Source organism: Lonchura striata, chromosome 3, assembly GCF_050655825.1.
Source record: "Lonchura striata isolate lonStrDom1 chromosome 3, ASM5065582v1, whole genome shotgun sequence".
In the NCBI taxonomy this organism is placed as follows: domain Eukaryota; kingdom Metazoa; phylum Chordata; class Aves; order Passeriformes; family Estrildidae; genus Lonchura; species Lonchura striata.
In genome coordinates, this window is record NC_140705.1 from 83,603,763 (window position 1) to 83,626,105 (window position 22,343).

At 37.5% G+C, this 22,343-nt stretch overlaps 1 protein-coding gene and 1 long non-coding RNA gene across 11 annotated transcripts in view; one reads left to right on the forward strand and one right to left on the reverse strand.

Annotated features, from left to right (window-relative positions):
• Positions 1–19,341, reverse strand: part of LOC146767970 (uncharacterized) — a 38,636-nt gene extending 19,295 nt beyond the window's left edge. The window contains exons 1-2 of the long non-coding RNA XR_014953835.1: positions 15,571–19,341; positions 1–11,914 (exon numbers count right to left, since the gene is read on the reverse strand). The exon at positions 1–11,914 is cut by the window's left edge and continues 19,295 nt beyond it. This is a non-coding gene — a long non-coding RNA (uncharacterized LOC146767970). The remainder of the gene's footprint in view (positions 11,915–15,570) is intronic.
• AKT3 (AKT serine/threonine kinase 3) overlaps positions 1–22,343 on the forward strand; it is a 146,170-nt gene that overhangs the window by 33,405 nt on the left and 90,422 nt on the right. The gene's annotated exons all lie outside the window — the stretch shown is intronic.

Consider the following 22,343-nt stretch of genomic DNA (forward strand, 5'->3'; position numbering starts at 1 on the left):
GAGAAATATTTTCAGATGCTGCTATATTTTTTGCTTCATTGCCATTAGTTTTGGAAGACTTGAAACCTGATGAATGTGATGATAGACACAGATAGGAGGTAAAATGCTTAGTATTCTAGTTGTCAATATTTGGGGTGGAGAGGAAGGACCTGGGTAAAGACCTGCGAGTAAAAATAATTTCAGGTCACATCAGAAGTGATGGTTGTGTCTTGTATTTCATTAAGGGAGTGTAAGTGAAACTGATAATAACTATTAAACATTTAATAGATCTGTAATTATAATATATTTCTTAGTGAATACATAAAGAAAAATTAATTATTGAGCTTCAGATATTAAAATGATATTTCTAAGACCAGACAGGAAATATGTTTAAATACCTGAAAGTTCCCCTAGAAATTTTTAGTATTGTTATATGTGAAACTGTGAGCGTATCTTAACATTTTACATGTACAATGAAAGACTGCATAGATAAAAGTCCCAAAGCCTGTAGTAGCTGACTCACACCCTGTGATGTTACTCTAGAATGTAACTGAATGCATGTGTTCCATGGGAAGGGTTTGCCTGCACAGGTCTCTGATGTCTGTGCTGAGCCTGGTTGAGGTGGATTTGAATCACTGCCAGAGCATTTCTCTGGTGTATTACAGCCTTACTTCTTACAGTGGTAATTTTGCCTTAAAATTATAGATTTCCAGATGATACAGCACTGCATTTTAAATACACATACTCTTGGAATTTGAGGGTGAAAAGTAATAGTAGAAAATGAAACAAAGGCCGAGACCTTGCAAATGAGAGCACCCTCTGTTTCCCACCTGGTTCTGGGTTCTGGTTATGGATGCCTCCTGCCTGTGGCTGGTGCCTCTCATGGACAGAAGAACCGTGTAGCTCCCTTCATCTTGTGGCAGTCCAGGGCTTCCCTCTGGCTGCCCTGGAAGGCCTGGGACCCTGGCAGGGGGTCAGGAACCCCCCTGTACAGAGCCCCGAGAGACACTGTCTGTGATCTCTGTCCATGGAAAAGAGTTCTCAATCTTACAGGATGAATTACAAGCTCTGAGTGTTTGATTTAAGTAATAATTAAGTGTGGCATGGGTGCAAAAGTAAAATTTTAGGATTCTAGATTAGGGGTCCAAAGGGGACAAGATGGAGGAAATTGGGTGTGTCTTGTCCTTTTTCTCCTTCTTCGTGCCCTCCATGTTTCACTGTAGTGTTGGCATTTTTCTATTGGTTTAGGCTGGGGACACACTGTTCAACGTAGGTGACAGATATTGGCACATTATTGTAAATATAGCACAGGTAGTTTCTGGTATTTAATGTTTGTAACATCCCACTGAGGGCAGAGCCCCACACGCTGCCCTGCAGGACAGACCTGCGGCAGGGCAGCAGAACATGTTAGAGATAAGCAAGAATAAACAACCTTGAAAACGGCACAGATGAATTATGGCTTTTTCTTTGGCAATGGACAAGAGACTTTTTACAATCTCAGAATCATCAGTACCTCAGATTCTGACACATCTGAGCAGAGTTTTGATTGAATTCAGCCCTTGTGGCCTATGCTGGTGGCTGCTCAGAGAACTTTAAAATAAATGTGGTGGATCAGGCATAGCTACTGTTTTCATCAGTCTTCTGCTGTTATTGTACCTGAATGAGTAAAATCTTCATTAGTAATGCATTTTGTTTTTTCTCTCTCTTTTTTTTCCCTTCTCTCTCTAGTCACCAGGATGTTGAAACATCAATACCAGAATTTTACATCCCTAAGGGTAGGGCTCCCACTGCTCCCCTGCTGAATGTATTAACGTTTTTTGAAGTCTGTGATGTTTACACCTTGTAATATCTCTAACTGTCCAGGTGCCTGCCCTCAAATAATAGGGAATTATGCTTATGTAGTTTACTCACAAAATTACAAGGTTTTGTAATTTTTAAAATGTGCATAATTCCTTTAATGGAAATTTTAGTCTACTGTTCACATAATTGCAAACTTGTAGAATACAGACAAAATCATAAAATATTCTTAAAAATGCGAAGAGGACAATTTATTGCTTACTTAGATCTGTGAAGGAATCTTATAGTATATTGGTGGTGTGTATTCCAAAAATACTGTTTCTCTAATTCAACACACCTTGAGAAATGGTGATAAAAATCTTGATGTGAAGCAGACTTTCACAGCAGAAGAGTGCAGGTGCAAAATGGAAAAGCAAGCATTTTTTCAAGTGGCATTGATTGTTTTCTGTGCAATATGTAGGAACACCAGAATATTTTTAGATGAAAAAGATTAAAAAATTATCCATTGCATTTGTGATAGCCTATATGTTTGGGTTAGTTATTTATCATTTGCAATATCCATAAAGCTATCTTAAGCATCCTAATTAGGTTTCAGCTTTTCAGAGGGCGGCTGGGAGGCTCTTGTGCAGTTGTGGTGTGGTGGTGGGGTGTGTGCAGCACAGCTGCTTTCTGATGTCAGTCACTATTTCAATGACACGAAAGTGGGAGAGGAAGAGCAGTGAAAAAGGCAGACAATTTTTAAGAAAAAAAAGTGTCATCAGTAAGCAAATTATTTTTGCCTGTTTTGTTTTGATTAGGATATGAACTAACAAATAAAGTCTGATTGCTACAAAAGAAATTACATCTGGAGAGTTTAACTGGGGCACTTTCAGAAACTTTTTGGTGAAGTGTGTCTTTTTTTGCCCCCCGTGCTGGGAAAAATCTGGATTGTCTTTGGCAAAAATCTTGGTAATGCACATAATTCACCTGGCCTGCAAGCAGAGCAGAATCCCTTCCTCTCAGTGCTCCCTGTTTGTTTGGATTTCCGTTCGTGCTGTGTTCAGTGGAAGAATGATGGCTTTCCTGTGGAAAATGGGAGTAGCTACATGGGGTAACAACAGGATCCCTGTGTAAGGTGCTAAGTACTGATGAGCAGGGTGAACATTCCTGGGTTTATTTCCTCCCTCTGTAAGCATCCTTTGGCTATACTGATGATAGTATGGTATTATTTGGATTTTCCTTTGGGTTTTCTTGGATTTTGTAGATATGAGTTGAAAGAAACACAGAAAATTTCTACTGATCTTTGATCTCAAAAGTGTGAGGTGAAAATTGTTTCTTGAAAATCTTAGGATGGACTGACAGTTTCCTTTTGGGTACATCAACCCTGGTACGTGGAAAGGCTGGAAAAGTGGATATGTGGGCATTGGTAATGAAGGAACTTTCTGGATTTTGTTTGGTTGTCTATTCTCTTTTCCAAAGAAAATCAGGGTATTGTGAAAACTTTGGAGGGTCTTTATATACTAAAAAAGTGGTTAATTAAAGTTATGAAATAGGTTTTTGGCAACTAAAAATCTGGACAATGTTTATTGATGGCTGTCATAAGATCTCTTACTTGGAACTGAAAAGATTATTGCTAAAAAATACTAAATAAAATTTTGTGGTACCATTTAAAATGTGGCTTGCATACTGACTGGTTTGTTTATTCATACACTTAGAGCAGTCGGAATCACGGTTGGTTTTCTGTGGCTTTTTATTGCATCTCCTTGTTTGCCTGAGCTCAGAAAAAGGGAATTAGATGATGATGATCAACATTAAAATTTGCTTTTTAAAAATATATAGATGTTAGCACACACCATTTCAGTTAAAAAACAAGCTTGTTAAGAGGATATAACTACTTTTTAAGGTAGCCCAACTATTTCTGTGTTATCTTCAAAGCAGTCTTCAGGAAACAATACATGCTTTTGTGAGGATTTCTTTTGAAGGTAGGTATGATTTATATCTGAGTGTCAACTTCTTCAGAACATTCCTAAAGAGATGTGAATCAACATCTGCCCAATTGAGGGCAAGGAAGCAGTTTTTCTGTCTTGATACCTGTGCTCAAGTGTTTGGAGGCTGGTTATTGGAAAAAATATTGTGGACTCCATTTTATATTTCAGGTAGAAACACATAGAGGTGCATGGTTTTCATACCAGACTTTTTTCTTCTATATGGGAAGCTTCATTTGCTCGCATCCTGCATGTCATGAAACATGTAGGATGAACACTTAGAAATTAGTAGTGCTGCCTGCAGATGGTCCAGTTAGTGTGGCTTTCAGTGTTGAGGACAGTTCCCCTCAAAAAAAGAAAAAACTACTTTGAATTATAATATGGGATTAAGTGAGCTAAGGGGTGAGTGATATTAGTGGTTTCCTGCTTTTAGCAAGCTTGTCTAGACAGTATGTATTTTCTTTTAATTTTTAAGTGTGATTAAAAAATATTTACAGTACAGCTGTACTATGAATTTTCTAATGAATTTTCACACATTAATTTTTCTTTTTGTGTTGAATCTCTTTTCAATATTTACTTTAAAATAAATTTTCTACTCTCATAATTGCCTCGGAATATATGATGCTATAGAAATTATGTTTGGATATGATCATGTTGTACTATGATTGGCCCATGATATTTTGTATACCAAACTATACAGTAACAGATTTAACTAGAAATACTGCATAGTGACACATTGTACTTTAAAGTATAAACATTTATAGAGAAAAGTAGCAGATGATAGAAGTAAAGTTCAGCATCCTTTCCCCCCTTTCCCCACTCAAGTTTTTTCTTTATAAAAACAGCAAGTATTTTTTTTCTTTATTTTCCCTTTCCCCTTTCCTTCTGCCTTCCAATTATTTGAAATTAATTATAATATCATTACACACAGTGTTAGGGTTTGTTAATTCAATTAATTAAAAAAAAATTCTTGTCTGTAATTTAAAGAGTGAGCTTATCTTAAGTTTTGGCTTAACCTTTAGAATTGGTTAGCAAAACAGTCACAGGAATAACTTGGGCATCTTCAGAACAGTTGGAAAATGTATTCCATTTTAGTGTTTCCTTATGTGTGTTCATGTATGTATAAACATGATTTATACTACCTATAAAGGGCAGTTTTGACAGTGATAGGTACATTCCTCTGAGTCTTGAGGAGAAAATAATAAATTATTGAATTGTTTTGCTGTTTGTGGTGACACATTATATTATCATGCTACCTTAAGAAAAAGTTGGTTGAGATGTAATTGTTTCACCCTTTTCATTGAATGCGTTGGTTGTTCATTGAACCTTTAGTTGTTAATTCTGTGCAAAATTAATGGCTTTATAGTATTGTTCCTCAAGGAGCTCTAAATACAAGCCTTCAGCAGTGATGTAACCTCTTTCTCTTCAGATGTTTGATTTTACAGTGAAGTACAAATTTTTTTCAAGGAACTCTATACTGATGTGCCTAATATTTTTAAGAATTGAGAAGTATAGATTGTAAAATTAATTTGGGTTTTATTATTTTTTGTTGATACCAAGACTGAAACTTTGGTGTTTTGTGATAAAAACATTGAGACTGTTGATGTGCCTGTATTAAAACAACTCTTCCAACAAGAAGTTGTTGGAATAGATTTTGCAGATTTTTTCTAGCTATCACAACAAAATAAATCAGATTTGTGAATGACATCTACCCAGACTGTTCTAGTTTGTTGGTAGGCTTGGACTTGTCGTTTATACACTGAACCTGCCATTTTAGTGGGTACTGTTAGGTTATATAACATTGCTTATTGATGCCATATCCTTGCAACTTTCCCTGTATGTTTTATGGAATATAAGGCAAATATGGAATGACTCAATTCTCATCATGCCCATGTCAAGCTTAAACATAATTCTGTTTTTTCTGACCTGAGGTGACAGCTGAAAGTTGAGCTCTTCTGTGTTGATTCAGTATATTCAGATCAGCAGAGATTGCTGATCTGCTCCAATTCTTTATTGTAAATGGATCACACCATATGTTTTTTTTTGTTGAAATTCATTCTCTTTAGGTTATTCCTTCTAATTAAGGTAACTGGTATTTTAGTGTTGCTGATGTATCCATTCTTTGCTATATAAATATTCTCTCCGTAGCATTTTTGTACTTGAAAAAGTAATATTAATTTAAAATTAATGGTCTTTTTTATTAATAACCACATATGCAAAAAAAGGAACATCTGCCTTCCAAATGTTATTCAATGATTGTAATTAAAAGGTTAAATAAAAGCTGAGGCAAGCTTTGAATTTTGAAGCATTTGCAACAGCTAGTAGTCTGACTTTCTGCAGACATTTTTGTCAAAGTTGAAAAAGTTAGAGCTAATTAATTTCTTGGGAGACATATGATGAAATTGTAGGTGTGATAACATATTTGAGTAACATATGGTCGTTATGGGGCACCTTTCTAATGACTGAGCACCAAGTTAAATATAGACTTTCCATTTTTTCACTTCTATTAGTGGTTCTTTGTTACTACAATTTAAACTCATTTTCTGTTGTGCGTGGAGTAGGATTCTTTACATGTTTGTAAGAAATCTAAAAAATATTGCCATGACAGTTCTGCACCTTGGTGAAATTTACTGAGAAAGACAGTACATCTGTGACAGCCTTTTGATTTTTGTAGCATTAATTGTAATTATGTGCATTGACATCTACTTTATAATATGTGAAACTTGCGACAAAATGTTTAGTTGTATGTCCCCAAAGTAGAAGCATAAAATATTTTTGAGAGATTGGTAGAAAATGCATGTTGCTCTCCCTATATGTAATATATTGGAATTTACTTTAATCAGCTATTGTACTATATTATTTCATAAAAAGGAGGACAGGTATTTTTGGAACACTTTCTGATTCAGTCTACATAACCCTAAGAAACAGTATTATGTTTCTTGAGAGGCAGTTCTGCTGTTCCTTAGGAAGCTGTAAATAAAGATTGTCAGAGAGTAAACAAGTGTTCTATTTTGTAATTAAAGTAATCAGAAGCTTTACTTAGTTTTAAGTAATGATCTAGGGCAAATTTCATGCTTTGTTATTTCAGTATCAACAAGCAGAATGAGAAATTCAGGACAGAATAATTTAGTGGTAGTAACATATGAATGAGGAAGGAAATAAAAATGTTTCAGGTGAAAATGAGGATGGAAGGAGAAAGGTGGGGTGGTTTTGGGTAGGGATGGGGAAAGTAATGGATGCATGAGAAAGCTGCTGGTTGTGGTGAGAGAAGAAAAGGATGCATGTTGATGGAGGCTAAGTGGCAATTTTATTCTGAGTTGAATAAAAATTGTTTTAAAAGTCATGTTTTTCTGTATTTCATTATGAACTGAAATGCAGGCTGCGGGTTGGCTTCTTTTTTCTTTTTTAATGAAAATTACAGTTAATTTGGTTCCTAAAGGAACTCTATTGCTCATAAATTTTGCCTTCCTGGAGAGGATGCTGGATTATCACAGCATCTGCCTTCAGAGTAGCTGCAGCTTCAGTTTTGAAGCTTTATCATACAGCCTTTACTGTGACTAGAGAGCAAAGAGGGTGTCAAAGGGATTTTAGCTCTTACTGGGAGCATAGTAGCAATTATTATTTGAATGTGGCCATCTATTTCTTACAGGAGAGTGGATGATACTGTGCTGATACTTAGAGAAAATCTCACGGCTGGGAAGGAGCAAATGGGGGGGTTGTGTCTTGATATCTGGGGCATTAGTGGAGAGGAAAAGAGCCTGAGGAAGACAAGACTTCCGCGGTGCCGTGGGTGTGCCCTGTTATGCAGCCAAGACACCCAGCAGCATGCACAATATCCTTTGGGCATTCCTTGCTACAGTGATTACATTTCTCTTTGCCGTCATTTTTGTAAAAAGGAAGCTTTAATATGTTTTTTAGTATGTGCAGTTTTTGACTAACTATAATGAATTTTGTGAATAAGTTCCTCTTTTGGTGGCAGGAAGTGATGAGTACCTGTTGACAGTACATGTAGAGCGATAGGGTGGGGAGGCAGACTTAACATTCATTCAGTTCACACTTAATATTCAATTTTGCTAATCCTGATGTGCTGTGTGCATGAGACAATTGTATGTTTTTATTTTAGCCTGTTTGCCTACAAGTAGGTGTGCACTCTGTAATTAGAGTGCTCGCATCTGAAATCATCAATGTTATACTTCTAAGGCATGAACTGTGGGGCCAGATGTGATGAGATCAGGGCTTCAGCTATTCACATATTTCATTATTTATTGTTAAAGATCCATGAAGCCCAGAATGGACTAGTGATCAGGGCAGAGGGTGTATGTTAAAAATCTAACTAAAAAAAAAAGCATCTTGAGGCACATGAACTCTCACATCTAAACATTTTTGGATGCTTTCATAGCCATCTGTAGGGGAAGGATCATTAATTATGCATCAGACAGATAAAAGAGATCATTCTGATACATTTCTTTCTTCACCAGGTATCATTTTACTGCAAAATACTATGGTATATTGATTGAATGATAAAACCAGTTTTTTTAATGGATGTCAGTAAAAGCGTACTGTATAAAGAACACAATTATATACTGCAGCAAAAGCCTGAGTTTCTCTTAGTGGTTACTGATAGCTGTATAAATCATAAGATAAATAAAAATATTGATGAATTAGATTTACAATAAATCAACACCAAAACAACCCCCCACTATTGGTGAGTTTTTCTTCTGAGTTGAATGACTGTAAAAATAATATTGACAAACCACTTTCCTACTTAAAAGTTTGAATGTTCAGTTGAGTATTGTTTAGCCTTAAGTTATGAAACTAACACTTAAAAAAAGAGGTATACAAAATTGCTTGTTATGGATAGACAAATTTGCCTTCTGCATTTGTATAGGAAGAGAAAGTGTATTTTATTGAGAATATACATCATACCAGTTAAATTTTGTAACATGTGGAATGAGCACTAGCTTATGAAGAGACATGAAAGACAGTTCTTCCATAGTTTCATATGGGAGACGGATATAATGTAGACTAAATTCCTGTTCTGTTGCTGATCACTGTGTTAGAGGTGTTAGATCAGAGCATAAGCTTAATTTGCCTGATATGAGCCACATAATGATATTTTTTTAAAAGGAATTCAGAAGAGCAGAAAGCAAGAAAGCTTTATTATTTGCTTGTTTTCTCTTTAAAACAGTCTTTCAGCTTTGAGAATTGAAATAATACTAAGCATTCAAATGTTAAAATACCACATTTGGCATATGACATTTCTTATTAAGAAGCAGATCTGTGTTTGTAATTTTTCTGTGGTTTGGGGTTTTTCTTAGGGCTGGGTGTGAAATATTAATAATTTGAAATTTTAAAAAAGTTTTCAATAAAAAAGGTATTTTTTTATTCAAACTCTTTGTTACCCATTGAAAAAATAAGCAATTGCAGAAAATATGTAAGGAAAGTTGCTCATTTTCTCTTTGGGTTTCCCTCAACAGTCCAACACTGAGAGATGTATTCATATATTTTTTATTCTATATGAGCTGGGACAATTTCTCTTACTTCACAGTTCTCAGTTTTTTGATACTGTGATTAAATACTGTTACTAGAGTTGCCATTAAGACTGGGGGTTTTCCTTGTGTCATTGTTGTTGGATTTTTTGTTTGTTTCTTTGTTTGGATTTTATGGGGTGTTGTTTGTGGTGTTTTTTCTCTCCTCTGGGGAAATCCCTAGACACAGAAATGACAGAAATGCAAGAAAAAGTACAGTATGCCTAAAGTTACTCTTTGAAATGAAAGGATGAATTAAAATGTAGGTAAATAATAATATAACAAGGAAAATTAATTGTCACATGTATGCACAGAATTATGACTATTTAATATGCATAGGCAGTAAACTTTCTAATAGGTAACTGTGTGTTAATGGCCTTAAATTCAATGTATATGCTGGAGAATCTTAATACACATTAGACATTATGAAGCAAAGTTGAGTCCAACTCTCAAATAAGGAATAAAGGAAATACTGAATAGTTTTTTGTTTAGTAACAGGAGCAGAGTTCCCATGGTAATATATATGTATCCGAAGTGATATTTGTGTAGTCAGCTTTAGTTCTGGCATTTTTAAAACTTTTTGAATACTTACCAGGTAACTACCTGGTCAGCCTTTTAAAGGAGTTTGCTTTGGATGTGACTTCCTATTTAAAAGCCAGCTGAAAAGTAACTGCATTTTGTGGAATTATCACTGTTTGTGTTAGAACAGACATTTGCAGTTGAAACATGTAACTGGAGTCTTTAACAACCCCTTATCTGCCCTCGCCTTCAAGATTCATAGTGTCTTTTTGTTATTCTCCTTCTACTCTTCATTTGCATGCTTCCAGTCCACACCTAGTCCTCTTCTTTATCTGTGTTTTCTCAGAAATTTGTGAGTCCCAGCTGTGGCTCCATGCTTTCAGCTCATTTCTGTGACACTTTAGAATTTCTCTCAACTTCTAAATGTTCCAGCCATCCGAGTACCCACTCTGGTCAGTTTGTTCTTTTTATCACCAGCTGCCCCATTTCCTCATTCAGAATTCTGCAGTGCATTTGTCCTGGTGTGAATTATTGCATGTGGCCTGCTTCCTTCATCTCTCTATTACCTAGACATCATTAAAGGCAATACTTGGAGTGCAAGGAAGAGCCCTTCTGCTCTCATTCTGTTGCAGAAAACTGATTGTCAGAAGGAGCAGTTGCAGGAAATAACAATCAGTCTCTACATCAGGGAAGGGAAAGTGGCCTGTGTAACACGCATTTGGAGAACTGGGCTGCCTGGCTCAACAAGGCTTATCCTAGCAGATGTGGAGTATATATATATCTGTATAGAAATATTAATATTAATAACATATGAATGGCTCTGCCTACAGACATCTCTGACATCCAATGAATTCTCTGCCAGATGGCAAGTTCCAAGTCAAATTGCAGAGCCTAATGATTGTATATTTTTGACAGAAAATTTATTATGATGTCTTTATACAATAGCATGACCGTGTACCTTCCCCTGATTCCCTGAGAAATAACTGACGTAACTGGTTTCAACTTGCATTCAGCTTCAGATAAAATAGTGGAAAGGGTACCTGTAGGTGATGTGGGAATTGGCTCAGACTGCTGAGGTTACTGTTCAAGCAGGTGATGTCAGCCATGCTTCTGTGTGTTTCCTTCATACTTTGAATATGGGGATGCTGCCCTTTCACAATCTCAGATTTTGTTCGGGAGATTGATATCTGTTACACTGGGAAGATAGGTAAAGAGGTTTAACAATCTTGACATATTCTTCTCATAAAAGCACAAGGTAATTTAAAGGAAGTGATTTACACGGTAAGGAAAGGTTTCAAAATACAGACTTATAATTTAAGTGCATATAAGCTGAACATGAATATTCTGTTTATTTGACAAAAACATAGTAGGTAGATCAATACAGAGCTCAAACAGTTTTTAAAATGTCAATGTGTCTTACAGTATCTGTAAAGTACATACATACATGTAATTAGTTATTTGGAATAAAATTGCCTAAATTCTGATAAATCAAAACTTTAAAATTGTTTAACACCAAGTGTAAGTTTTGAAAATTATTTCTAATATTAATTGTGCAAAGAAAATACATATTGGTAATTTCTTGATTGCCCCAGAAGTCCAGACTTGTTGGTCTGTCAAAATGTGACTGTGTCTGGTGTGACAGCGTAGATAATCGGCACACGGGGCAGGAGTATGTCCAGCATCTTGTTCAGCACTGTGGAAGTCTGCAGTCCAGATGATCAGAGAATGATGGTGACAGTAGATGACACTTGGGTTTTTTCTTTGCACAGGTGGTAAGAAAAGAGTTTGTACTCTTATCTTTGATGTCTGGCAAGTCTTTCTAGGTATGTGGTGGCAGAGTTGTTACTTCCTTTTCACAACTGATTCTCTTAATGTAAAAAGTCTGAAAGACTGTGATGTAATTTGGAAATTGCATTTTGAAGTGAATGTGGTTTAAGTGTGGCCAGCTCTTGCTGAAACAGTATGAAAGAGCTAAGATTCACACGGGAAAATTACTTTTCTTCTCTCCATCCAGATTTGAAATAAACAGTACTCACGGTTACAGCACTTGTGTCCAAAAGTTAAAGTGCTCTGAGAGACTTGGTTTTGAGAGACTTGGCCTCTGTTTCCAAGGGTTTATAGTTCCACCTGTAGATAGAAACAAGAATTTTAGAAAGAATCTCTAAAACATTTTGATACTGCATAGAAGACACCTGCCTAGAAGTATTATTCATGAGAAGCCATTAGAAGCAAATAGAACCCATTTAACAATATCCATCTCCAAAGTAGATTTCATGACAGTGTAAGTCCTGGAACATTCACCTAGGAGCTGACTATTGACTTGGTTTGGTTTTGTCTACACAGGTGACCTGTTCTCCTGTAAGAACAAACTAAGAATAGCACTAGTGGTTACTCTGATGCATATCATTATCATGTCTCTGATAGTGGCTAATATTTGATGCTAGAGAAGAGTAAAAAAAAAAAAATTAAAAAAAGGAAATATGTTCAGACCTTCTGCAGTTCTTCCCAGCTGGCTTGCCTCTTTACTAGCCAGGACAATTTTGTGTCATCATTCCTTACCTTCATATACTGATCATCTCTGGTATGTTGGACCCAAGGGTAGATCACTGGAAGTTTCCAGTGATGACCTTAATTTTGAAAACTGACTACTTTGACTTTTTATACCTGCTTTCTGACTGTTTAAAATTAGTGTTATTTATTTTTATTGTGGAGGTCATCCCTTTTGTCTGGTAGGGATTGAGGATTTTTAGGTTAAGGATGTTGTTGAGTGTTCTTTGGAATCCCAGGAGTCTATATAAATTGGAACTTTTCCTGATCTAAGTGCTTATAACTCTTAAAAAAGACACTTCAGATTTCTGAGATGTTATTTCTTTTTACAGGGGCTATTTTGACTAGTTTTTCCAAGGTTGTCTGCTCACTACTTTTTTTTCTAGACAGTAGTTTATACTAATTTTCTCAATTCAGATGTCAAGTTTTTTTGGTTTTCAGTTTTACTGGGTCTCGCTTGGAACACAAATTAGAATTTCTTCAAGCCATATTGATATTGGAAGAGTGTGGAGGAAATCAGAATGGCTTAGAAAATTTGTGTAGGTAACACTTTTCGAATTACCAACACATTTAAACAAATGCCGAGGTAGGCCATCCTTTGTGAAGTACCAAAGGTTAGAAAGGATAGTCAAGAAAGCAAAGAGTATTTGCTTTGAAGTAGAGCTGTTACCTTTTACACTGCTTAAATAATTTGTCTTTTAGCAGGAAAAGACTTGATAAATCACTTGATGTGATTTCGTGTATTAACATGTAAAGGCAAAGAAGTTCATAGGCAGGATTTTCTGGCACAACCACTTAGGTGAAAATCCTCAAAAACACAATCAAACTTGTATATCTGTAGTAATTAAAATCCTTTTAAAGTCAGAGTTATCTGAAGAGGAGGCATGCACACATAAGGGCTGCTGTGCAAAGGTCAGAAGTTACTGGACTAGAGTGGTGATAATCAGCATCAGACATTTATAGAATTTCTTGTGAAGCCATGTAAGAAGTTCTCACCGGATCTCAAAATCATGCTCTTGGTCAGCATGCTGAAACACATCTTTGGTCAATATTTTTTTGTCAGAACTTTTCCTTTTTTCCCCTTGTCATATGCAAAGTTTTTAGCAAAAGGTAGTGAAGTTGTGAACCCAACTTATATATATGGTGTCTTTTGTGTCAAGGATAATCTCTTTCTTTGCAATTGCTTCTTACTGATTTTGTGAAGTGGACTTCTTTGCATTGGGAAAAATGTAGCACAGTGGCTTTTAATGTTGCAGAAAATTGTTCTACTAGGTCTCTTTATGTTTGTAGACTTCAATGAGCCTTTGGGGTTTGTTTTAGAGGCAATTCCTTAAATGTTGAAAGAACAGTAGCTTTGTATTTACACAAAGTGAGTAAAAGGAAATTGAAATATAAGATCAAGGCTAGAAATAAAATTACAGAATGACAAAGACTGGAGAAGAACTGAGGGAGGAAAAAAAAGGAATTGGCGAAAATATATTTTGTTTCTCAGTTCCTATAAAGGTGAATCCAGATGAAATTGCCTAGAAAAGGTAGCTTACTTATGTGATTTATATTCCATATAGCAAACTGCTGCTCTGCTGTCCTCAAGATATAAATATTTGTCACAATAGGTATTCCAAATATATAAAAATCTGTTGGGTTTTCTTTCCCAAAGTCAAATGTGCTTTAACAGTGAGACTTTGTCAAACCTGCATGGCCTCTTTGTATTTCAGACATCAGCTGATACTCTGCTGGTCAACATCCTTTTGAAATTATGTGTTTGAACTGCTGCTGCGTAGTGCTGAGCACAATAATTTTGTCTGTTAGCTGATGTGAATGTTGTGGGCATGTATTCAGAGGATTGTAAGTGATGTCAGTATGTAGGATATAGATGCTGCATGGTCTGGGAGAGAAGACAAAAGAGAAAGTAAGCAGTTAGTTTCATAATGTTATTTTTCTTAATAGTTTTCAGTTGATATATTGCTTTTCTTGATGCTCACCAATAATCAGGAGGCTGATAAGATAAATTAGTAGTGCAGTTCTGGTCTAACACAAAAGCTGCAAAACTTTGAAAATTCATTTTTCTTAAAACCATGGGGAATTCACCCCAGGACAGGAACACTGGGGAACTGATTATTTGAAATTGTGGAGGAAGCTTTGAAATTTCTTCTTCAAGGAGTTTGTCTTCCAGTGCTGTCAGTCTGTGACTTGTCCACTGACTGTGAACCTGAAGGTGTGTGTTGCTGTGGAAGGGGTGTCAGGCATGTGCCTTTCAGCAGTACTGTAAGCATGGCTGAAGACTCTAAATACTCAGGGTTATGGATTGGTGCAGGGTTTATTTATTTATTTATTTTCCTCGAAATACTCAGGGTTACAGATTGGTTCAGGGTTTATTTTTTTTTTTTTCTCAGAAACGTGCTTCTGCTTTTTTTGAGGTTGTGAAATTCATCAGATAATCGGGTTATTTTTCCATGGTCATACAAGGCCTCTTTGATTATTTTGGAAGATCATAATACTTATTTGGGGCAGCAAATGCCTCAATTTTATGTTATGAAAATTTGATGTTTTGGCTCTGAGGCACTGTTATGTTAATGTTGATGCAATTTCAGTTACTGTTCTGTGAGATCTGATGGGTTTTTTTTTACACACTGACTTAAGAAGCATTTTGCTCAGCATTTAATTAAGAGGGAAGACTGTGGACCTCAGAGGCTGTGAATGTGGAAGAGTGAACATGAGTTAAAGATGTGTCATACAAAAGCTAGAAGCTTCAGAGAGGAGCTCACTGATGTCAGACATGCATAGAGTATTTTGTAGACATTGTGGCAGAGGTACTGGAATCCTGAGTTAAAAGCTAGGAGAAAGATTTGAGAATATTTTGTTTAAGTTTTATGTGGGGATATATCTGTGCAATTCCTTTTCCGGTCAGGAATTAAGATGTACATTTTGAAATATGGGGAAAATTAAGATACTATAATTAAGGAGATCTAAACGCTGGGAGCAAATCACAAGCGTTAGGATCCTGTCGGGAAATATCAATAAAGAGTCTATTTCCAACTGAATCCCAAAATTCTCTGTTAAAGGCAGCTGATCTCTCAGCATTAGGGAAGATAAGCAGGACCCACTCCAGGAGGTTTTTTAACTCTTTCTTAGACAAAGTACTGTTGTAGCTATGTAAGAGATGGTTAGGTTGCTTATAGAGATCTCTATCAAGGGCAGAGCGGGATTGTCCCATTTTTTACACCTGTGTAGCTCACCTCGATGTCGCGAAAGCAGGATCCTCTGTCGAGTTCCAACGTACCTTCTGTCGGCACTCAGGACACTGCGGGGGTCCCCTCAGAGCTCCGGATTCAGGTGTCTGACCGGGACAGCTTTTCTGTGCTCGGACCTCCACACTCCCCCTCAGGGCTCCAGCGCGGGCAGTGCTAGGCAGTGCTCTCTGCGCTCTCTGCACGTGGCGGTGTGCCACAGGGCTCCTCACAGAGCTCCGGGTCTCTGCAACTCCGCAGCGTTCCCTGTGCTCAAGGCAGAAATCTTCCAAGAGCTCCGAAAGCTCACTAGTCACGAGCTGCGGTGCTCGAGAATAGATTGCCTCAGCAAATCTTTAAAGAGCTTTGGCTTCAACGTTGCCTAGCAACGAAATGCCGTGCTCATGACAACGATGAGGAGGCTACCACAGGTAATTTAGTTACCGTGCATGGAGAGGTGTCCCACAGGTAGAAAGGCTGGAGCCATTCTCACAGACGTGTGGAGTCATTTTCCTTGTTGGGTGCCAGCCTGTGACACAGCACGTGGCCGGGCTTGAGAGGGTGGGGGAGGGGAGAGACAAAAGGATGCTCCAGGAAAGGGGAAGCTCCAAGAGAGGAGGAAGTTCCAAAAGACCGTCCGGCCCCTCAAAGCCCCCTTTTCAAGGGGCTTCAAGGTGGGCTGGAACAAGGCTCGGGTCAATGGGGTTACTGGCACTTGATGTTTTAGGGGAGGGACAGAGGTGCGGGGAACCATACATCTTTTGGGGGATGGAACAGTCCATTTGACCCCAGGATCCATCCGTAGGCAGGGGCGTTGTACAGCTAGCTGGGAGAACTGTTCTCATCCTGGCTGTATTATTTATGGATAATCATGTTTATCTACCTTCTGCAACAAGGAGATGGACTGAAAAAAAACCCAAACTGATTACATTATTTCTGTATAAAGACAGCTCTATAGCCTAGTTCTCATTTCAGTATTTTTAATGCAATTTTAAAAATACATCTATGTACTTATAAATATCACACAGAATTTTGTTTTATCAATTACGTAAGTGTTACTCCATACCAGTTCTCCCTCTTGCTCACAGTAACATTCAGAATGAATGAATTACTGTAGGTAAAATAAAGGAAAAATGTAACCTCCCCCTCAGGATCATTTGCCAAAAATATATCACAGTAAGTTCTTACTGTAGCTGTACAAGGAAGAGTTTGCAAGTTCAAACACGCATTAGCAGCCTTTCTCAGTGGGAGATCTAGCCTTAGTTTCAGCAAAACTATTCCTTTAAATAATCTCTTTAATTTGTGATATTATCTGGCAAGTTAGTGATAAATTTTGCATTTTTTCATTAGTTTTTGAGTTGTCTAAATGTCTAAAATTGAAATGCCTTGTAAAAATCAATAGCCATACTCAAATTCTTCTTCATCTTGTTACTGGAATATATGTTAGTATCCAGTAATGTGGGTTCTCACAGCCTTCATGGAATTGGTAGAGTAATACCTTGTACAAAATTTAGTTGTCTTCATCATCCTGAAAAGCAAGGTATCGTTTCCTCTGGGGTTAATTAAAGATGCTTACGTGTAAGAAAAATTCAGTGTTTAAACTGCAATTTCCCATGAGAAGAACTGAAGCTTAAAATGCCAATTACAATGGAAAGGTGGTAAAACAGGGAATGTAAATTATAGTTTATTAGATTAGATAATTGTCTCTGCTCATAGTTTTAGCTAAATATTTACAAAGAATCTTTCATTCACAGTAGGGCTCATAAGACAAAGATTTCACTGTTTACATGAAAAGCCATAGTAAGGAGGAAAATAACATTTTGTGTAGCTACCAGATAATTGTGTCTGCCTCCGAAAGAAGAAACTGTGTGAAAGAATGGAAAAGGAGTTACTCCTTCCTGATAGTGATAAATTAAAAAGCCATTTCCATCTTATAAGATCTCTTGAAAATGTCGAAAGAAGAGTATTTCAAGGTGTTTGTAACAAATGCAGGCAAACATTATTATGAGTGCCTTTTGACCTCTTCATTGTTTCTCATGATTTGCAACAAAAAAGGCAAGCTTTGAGTACAGAATATAGGACTTCTTTGGATGGGGACTCATAAGAAAGCTGAAGAGTCAAAGAATATAGAACCTGTACTTATGCATATGCCAAACTGGAACCATTTTGTATTTCACTATGAATTTTTGTTAATCTTGTTAATTGAATTTTGGATATGACAGAATCACAGAATTGTTAGGGTTGGAAGGTACCTCTAGAGATCATCCAAGTCCAACCCTCCCAGCCAAGGCAAGCTCACCTAGAGCAGAGCACAGGAACATGCCTAGGTGGGTTTTGAGTATCTCCAGACAGGGAAATTTCACCACCTCCCTGGCAGACTGTTGTAGTGCTCTGCCACCCTCAATGTCAACAAGTTCTTCCTTGTATTGAGATGGAATTTCTTGTGTTTTGTTCTATGGCCATTGCTCTTCATCCTGTTGGTGGCACCACTGAAAAGAGTCTAGCACCATCCTCTTCACACATGTCTTTGAGATATTTATATGCATTAATGAGATCCTTCCCAGGCTTTTCTTCTTCAGACTGAACGAGCCCAGCTCCCTCAGTGTCTCCTCATGATATTCCAGACCCCACATTTTCTTTGTGGCCTCTGTTGGATGCTCTCCGGTAGCTCCTTGTCTTTCTTGAACTCTGGAGCCCAGAAAGGAGCACAGCATTCCAGGGGTGGCCTCACAATGGCTGAGTAGAGGGGCAGGATCATCTCCCTCAACCTGCTGGCCACCAGATGCACCTCAGGATGTTAATTTGCTTGACTTCAAAGTACAAATAGTTTAGTCTTCACCTGTCCACTAGGAGGTTGAATTTCATGGGTGATGCAGGGAATGAAAGTAAGACTTGAGACCAAACTGAAGTAAAACATGAATATTTTTCCTTCTGCTTTAAATAAAATGCAATGACAATTGTACATGCAATGGTCTTTGCCCAGTGTGACACTTAAAGGAAAGGACCATGTTGTTGGCTGTGTTTCTTGGTTTGTCAAGCTCACAAAAGTAGCCCAGACAGTTTGCTGACCTCAGATGGACCTTTAAGTCTCTGACTTGTCAGACAAGAAGGGCAGCACTCTTAATTGGCATTCAGATCACAGGCAGGCACTGGGCTCAGTGCATAGCCAAGTACTGCTTTAGGATTTAGACAAAGCCACTCTGGCAAAACATCCTAGTTGTCAGGGTAGCTGGCTGTTTCCTAAAGAACTGTTACATAATGGAGAGACTGAGAAAAGCTTTAGGATGCAAATTTTTTTTAAAGTAAAAATTAAAAAAAAAAAGGGAATAAAGAAAGTGGCGGTAATTTGTGAAAAGAAACATCCCCCCTCTCCTCGGATGATCTCATTCATTGTTTCTTCCTTCTGTTTAACTTCTCAGGGTCATAAATGTAGTTTGCTGTTTAAAACCGTAGTGATGTCACTGCAAAGGTATTTTGTGGAAGTGGGGAAGGGAATTATCTGGAAGTATTTGGGAATCAACACTTAGAGATTTATTAGCCTTACCAGAGGTCAGCTATTTGCATTTCTTCTTCTTTGTACTTAGTGTAATGTAAACTGGGAATTCAGCTATAGAGTGAGTGTTTACATTTGAGACATCCCGTGGAACAGAAGCGAACGTTGTGTTTATTGCTACAGCTGCCTTCTCCAGTGAAATCGTGATCTAAAGTCTCGCTGGTCCCAGGCCAGATTTCCAACCTGCCCCCTGTGCTGATCCCCTACACAGTGCCAGGGTTTGACACTCCCTGGTACTGTTTCTCCCTGCAGCCTCCAGAATGACATCAGCCCCAAGAGTTGCTCCCAAAGCCACTCACAGCTCCTTCCCGTGCTGGGAACGGGAGAGAAGAGGAGGAACTGCTTTGCGCTGCCTTGGGGCTGTGACAGTGAGCACCACAAAGAGAGTGGCTAGAAAGGGTACTGTGGTCAGAGTATCTGATCTCCATCACAATATGCTTACTCTGCCATAGGTGTTTTGTTGTAAGCAAATTTTGTATATACCGCCTTAGCTGTAAATGTATTACAGTGTTTTAGTTATTACATGGCCCTATTTAACAAAATACTTTTGAAAGTGTACTTATTTAAAATATTAGGCAAGCAGTGCGCTCCTTGTTAAACAACAAAGCAGTTGGTTGGAGTACTGTCACCCCACCCACTGAAGAAGGATTTCACAGAGTATGTATGTTTTCTGTAAGCTTATGATCTTTTGATGTTTTGGGGATTATTTTTTTCCAGGAAATTAGGATGAACGTCAAATATGGAGGCAGCCGGGGAACACAACATACTGCACATGTTCTTGTAGGGAGAATATATTCTTTCTAGAAGCTTGGTCTGTGAGGAAGGATGCTGTTAGGTGTTTGTGCTGTCTTTACAGAAACACTTAAATGTGACTAACTTAATTTCTTACCAAGACACTAAATTGCATTTGCTAGCTAGTTTGTAAACAACACTTTCCCCATTGCAGTAAATAATTAAAAGTAGTGAGAGACAATGAAAGATCAGTTTGGGAAGTCTGAACCAATGGAAATATAGTTAACAATATCAATTACCATGCCCAAAACATGTTGGCAGTAGCCATAACTCAAATCTCCTATGGCTATGAAGGCATGCCGAAGTAGCCTGCCACTATTCCTGTTCCTCTAGCTGTGTTTCATGTGGTTTGTTGGTGCCCATGGGCAGGGTAGTTCACTGGTCCCAGTTGCCAGTCCTGTCTAAACAGTTACAGCTGCAGTGTTTGATCTGAACGCTGTGTTGTCCACACCAGGTTGTTTCTGGCAGACTTTTTAGTTGCTCCTTTGTTCACTGCTAGTTATTTCTGAACCTGGGGGCTCTCTGGCTGCTCCCATTAGCTAGGCCTTTTAGCTTGCTCTGTCACCCAGTCTGTGAGCTGCAGCTCCTCTGTTGCTTTGTATCTCCTATCATATCAGCCCTAAATGTTTGATTTTTACAATAGACAGTCATGTACTCAGTCTATATGGAGCTCTTGACACAAAAGAGGGGCTTTCTGAAAAGAAACTTTCCTTTTCTTACCGACAATTAAATTCTGATGTAATGAAAACTTTTGGATAAAGTTTTTCGCACAAAGCTTACAGGCTACAACTGTGGGCTTCTTAATTTGGACAATGTTGAACACTGTTCGATTCCTCATGCTTTTTCTGATAAATACCATAATTTATCTGGCATTTTAAGTTACTTCTCTTAAACAGAAAGACTTAATAATATGAGAAATAGACACAAGAGCTGTGTAGGTGTGATATTTTGGCTCGTGCTAGTCACCTTTTCATTCCTGATGGATGGTAGCTAACAAAATACTTATAGAGTCCTGAAAGGAAGGACTGATTGTCCCCTTCAAATTTCACCCTGCTTGCTTACCTGAGCGTTTTTTGCTGATCCTCCCTGAAGTTCCTCAGTCTTCCTGAGGAAATCCAGCAGTCAGATCTGACCTCAGATCTAATGCATGCGTAACCACTATATACTGTTGTTCAGAAAGTGTAATGTTGAAACAATATTCTGATATGACACTTGTTAGTAGTGTTAGCTGAGAACTTTAGCTTGATGCAGAAATACCTGTCCTTTTTCATTTAACCAACTCTTTCTAGGAGGATTTCAGCTTTCATCAGCATACATGCAAAAAATGAAAAATCTGGATGCAGAATTCATGGAAAATGTTTTTTAAGAGAAGAATGTAATGAAACAATAAACCATAGATAACTGTAGTGTTATAAGGCTGTGAATTATCTCCTGTTAAAATTATGTTTCTTTCTTTGGAACCCATGGCTGACTATTTTTATTTCTTTCCTTGATGCACTTAAACTTAGCAATTTCAAAGCATTTGTTTAGAATGTTACCATATTGTTCTCATATACATGCTTAAATTTATGTCCTGTATTGAAGTAAATGTAAATATAAGCATGGATTTTTCAGGATGCCAATAGTTTGTAAACGTTTAATATTTTAACAAATAATGCACATTTCTTTGCAAATGCTTATAGTGACTTCTATTATATACTCTTCTTTAACTCTGTCCTTTAACTTTTACTTGAAACTCAGGAACATTGCATACACATGCATAGGGAAATAGGAAACCAGGCTAACCTCCTCCTTATGTTGAATTCCAACACTATTTCTCCTAATTAGTTGCCTTTGAGTCTCACAAAGAGTCTTAAACAAACAAACAGAAGGCGGATGTGTCTGCATGTAAGTTTGTGTAGTGATATGAATGAGTAGTGAACACCCTTAAGTCTTTCCTATTCAGCATATAGCTGAATTACTTGACAATAAAGTAACAAAACCATATTTGTGTATCTGCTTGGAGCTGTTGAAGCATTTCACAGCTGTTTTTTCTCCCCTTGCAACCTCTTCTTGTAGTGACAGTAGAAGTTACTGTTCCCATCATAAATTCTGTAACAAAATACGAACTCTTACCATGTTTTACTACAGAATCAGGAGATTTAGCTTGAACTATTACAAACCGATTCATGTGATGAGATGGAGAGATTGTGATACACTAAGATTGGCTAAACTAATCTCTGTCTCTCCCTAGAAGGGCAAAGAGGGGTCTGCTAACTGCAACCTTTACATGTGCATTTTAGATAAGTCTTTTGATGTTGGTGTGTTCATCTATGCAAGCAGTGTTGGTTCAGGGAATTAATCTGACATAAAAGAAATACCCTTTACCAAAAAAATGCATAACTGCTTTGATTTTACTTCAGGTTGGATGAATAGTGGTGTTGATGACATGCAGTGT